General features: G+C 46.0%; 1 pseudogene; it reads left to right on the forward strand.

Moving 5' to 3' along the window:
- The first annotated feature begins 276 nt into the window (after nucleotides 1-276).
- On the forward strand, nucleotides 277-3,340 carry LOC101591541 (annotated as a pseudogene).
- The last annotated feature ends 520 nt before the right edge of the window (nucleotides 3,341-3,860 follow it).

Here is a 3,860-nt window from a genome sequence, read left to right on the forward strand (position 1 = left end):
GAAAGTTGGACAGATAACAAAAATATGGACTAAAATATAGAAGGACAGAATAAAAGACAGAGAAACAGAAAGAAGAACTACCACAGAGATGAATGAAGAGACAGAGAAAAAGACAGGAAGAGTGACATACACATCAACAGATCAACAAATGGAGAGATGGGCCAAAAACAGAAGGGCAAAATGATAGATGGAGAGGAAGACAGAAAGAGAAAAACAGCCCGGAAGCGCGTCGGTCTGCGGAGGTCAGAGGTGAGGGATGCGAGGCAGGTGTGGACCTTCATGAATAAACTGTTGCGGGCTGTGCCCCGGCGCGTTGAGTTGGAAGAACCGGGTTAGATGACGGTTTAGGACACCAAGAGAGAGGACAACAGCTTGCATCTTAAGCCAAGATGTCAGGGATTGGAAATAAAAGGGCAGCAGGACAGCCTGGCACATCCGTGCCTCCGGAAAAGAAAGCAGCTGTTGAAGATTCTGGGACCACAGTGGAAACAATCAAGCTAGGGGGTGTTTCTTCAACGGAGGAGTTAGATATCTGAACACTGCAAACCAAAAACCGCAAGCTCGCAGAAATGTTGGATCAGCGCCAGGCAATTGAGGATGAACTGCGTGAGCACATCGAGAAACTGGAACGGCGACAGGTCACAGATGACGCCTCCCTGTTGATTGTCAACTGGTACTGGAGTCAGTTTGATGAAAACTTCCGTATCATCCTTAAACGTTATGATCTGGAGCAGGGCTTGGGAGATCTACTCACAGAAAGGAAAGCGCTTGTTGTGCCTGAACCAGAACCCGACTCAGATAGCAACCAAGAACGCAAAGATGACCGAGAGAGAGGGGAGGGGCAAGAGCCGGCTTTCTCTTTCCTTGCTACCTTGGCCAGCAGTTCCAGTGAAGAAATGGAATCTCAGCTGCAGGAGCGCGTGGAGTCCTCTCGCAGAGCTGTGTCCCAGATTGTGACTGTTTATGATAAACTGCAAGAAAGGGTGGACTTCTTATCCCGGAAACTGAACAGTGGAAATAGTCTGATAGTGGAGGAAGCAGTGCAGGAACTGAATTCCTTCCTTACACAAGAGAATATGAGGCTACGGGAATTGACAGACTTGCTTCAGAAGAAGCATCATACTATGTCTCAAGAGTTCTCCAAGTTGCAGAGTAAGGTGGAGACAGCAGAGTCATGAGTATCTGTTTTGGAGTCCATGATTGATGATTTGCAGTGGGATATTGACAAAATTAGAAAAAGAGAACAGCGACTCAACCGACACTTAGCAGAAGTTCTAGAACGGATGAATTCAAAAGGTTACAAGGTATATGGAGCAGGGAGCAGTCTCTATGGTCGCACAATCACAATCAATGCCCGGAAGTTTGAGGAAATGAATGCAGAGCTTGAGGAGAACAAAGAGTTGGCTCAGAACCGACACTGTGAACTGGAGAAACTTTGGCAAGACTTTGAGGAGGTCACTTCACAGAATGAAAAGCTGAAGGTGGAGCTGCGGAACGCAGTGGAGGAGGTGGTTAAGGAAACCCCCGAGTATCGCTGCATGCAGTCCCAGTTCTCAGTCCTGTACAACGAGAGCCTGCAGCTGAAAGCACACCTGGATGAGGCGCGCACCCTGCTTCATGGCACCAGGGGCACCCACCAGCGCCAGGTGGAGCTCATTGAGGGAGATGAAGTTAGTCTTCATAAGAAGCTGAGGACTGAGGTGATTCAGCTGGAAGACACGCTGGCCCAGGTCCACAAGGAATACAAGATGCTGAGGATAGAATTTGAGCAGACCCTTGCTGCCAATGAGCAAGCAGGCCCTATCAACCGGGAGATGCGCCATCTCATAAGTAGTCTCCAGAATCACAATCACCAGCTGAAAGGGGAGGTCCTGAGGTATAAGCGGAAGCTGAGAGAAGCCCAGTCCGACCTGAACAAGACTCGTCTGCGTAGCGGCAGTGCCCTTCTGCAATTGCAGTCTAGCACCGAGGATGCTAAGGATGAACCCTCAGAGCTGAAGCAGGATTCTGAGGACTTATCCATCCAGTCCTCAGCGACGAAGTCATCTCAGGAGGATGGCAGTGAAGTCAAATCCAAACGAGATGAAGAAGACCGTGAATGAGAAAGGAGGGAAAAAGAAAGGGAGCGAGAAAGAGAATGAGAAAAGGAAAAGGAGAGAGAATGAGAGAGAAGAAACTGAAAGAGTCAGAAAAAGAGAGATCCTGTTAAGGACAAAGAGAAGGGGAAACATGATGATGGAAGGAAAAAAAGAAGGAGAAATCATTAAACAACTGAAAATAGAACTGAAAAAAGCACAAGAGAGCCAGAAGGAGATGAAGCTCTTGCTAGATATGTACTGCTCTGCTCCAAAGGAACAGAGGGACAAAGTCCAGTTAATGGCAGCTGAAAAGAAGTCTAAGGCAGAGTTGGAAGATCTAAGGCAAAGACTCAAGGATCTAGAGGATAAGGAGAAAAAAGAGAACAGGAAAATGGCTGATGAGGAGGCGTTGAGGAAGATCCGGGCAGTGGAGGAGCAGATAGAGTACCTGCAGAAGAAGCTGGCCATGGCCAAGCAGGAGGAAGAAGCTCTCCTTTCTGAGATGGATGTCACAGGCCAGGCATTTGAAGACATGCAGGAACAGAATATCCATCTGATGCAGCAGTTGCGAGAAAAAGATGATGTAAATTTTAAGCTCATGTCAGAGCGAATCAAATCAAACCAGGTCCATAAGTTGCTCAAAGAAGAGAAAGAGGAGCTGGCAGACCAAGTTTTGACTCTGAAGACTCAGGTGGATGCCCAGTTACAGGTAGTAAGGAAACTGGAAGAGAAGGAGCATCTGTTGCAGAGCAACATCGGCACAGGAGAGAAGGAGCTGGGCCTTTGGACCCAGGTTTTGGAGATGAATAAGTGCAAGGCAATGAAGGCAGCCCAGCTTGCAGATGACCTCAAAGCACAGCTGGAATTGGCTCAGAAGAAGCTACATGATTTCCAGGACGAGATTGTGGAGAACAGTGTCACCAAAGAAAAGGACATGTTTAATTTCAAACGAGCTCAAGAGGATATCTCTAGATTTCGAAGGAAGCTGGAAACTACAAAGAAGCCAGACAATGTACCCAAATGTGATGAGATTCTGATGGAGGAGATTAAGGATTACAAGGCACGTTTGACCTGTCCGTGCTGCAACATGCATAAAAAGGATGCTGTGCTTACCAAGTGTTTTCATGTTTTTTGTTTTGAATGTGTGAAGACATGCTATGACACCCGTCAGCGCAAATGTCCCAAGTGTAATGCTGCTTTTGGTGCCAATGATTTCCACCGCATATACATTGGTTGATCCAGTTTAAGAGAAGAGGGGCCAGATAGGCACTTCCCCGTTAACTACCAGACTGCTACCTCTTCTCTGGATTCCCTGTCCTCCTCAGACTTCACATCCAGGTTCTCCTTTCTAGTTGCTGGGTGACTTCAGGGGAAGGGACTGGTCAATGCAAGACTGGGTTTCAGAATGAATTAGAAAAAAGCCCCTCATATTTATCTTTTCTACCAGCTTTGTTTATTTGCTTTGAGACTAAACTTTTTTTGTTTGGGTTCATTGTATTATCTGGGATTGTCCACACCTGAGAAACTAAGTTGGTATTTTTGACATAGAGAAGGGAACAAAAAGAGCCGCTTATTTTGAGGAAATGACCTGGTGGAAATACACTATCCATGGGTATAGACTTGTTGATTTATGTAGTAAAATTTTTCTAAACTTGGTTTATAAAATGATATAATTGTGCTCTTCTTCCCTGTATTGTTTGAAGCCTTAAAGAAATAATATCCAGGATAATTCAATCCATTTCTCATTTACCAGCAAAGTAACTGTTAAGGTCAGCTGGCTTT

Source organism: Octodon degus, unplaced genomic scaffold (genome assembly GCF_000260255.1).
Source record: "Octodon degus isolate 3935 unplaced genomic scaffold, OctDeg1.0 scaffold00069, whole genome shotgun sequence".
NCBI lineage: Eukaryota > Metazoa > Chordata > Mammalia > Rodentia > Octodontidae > Octodon > Octodon degus.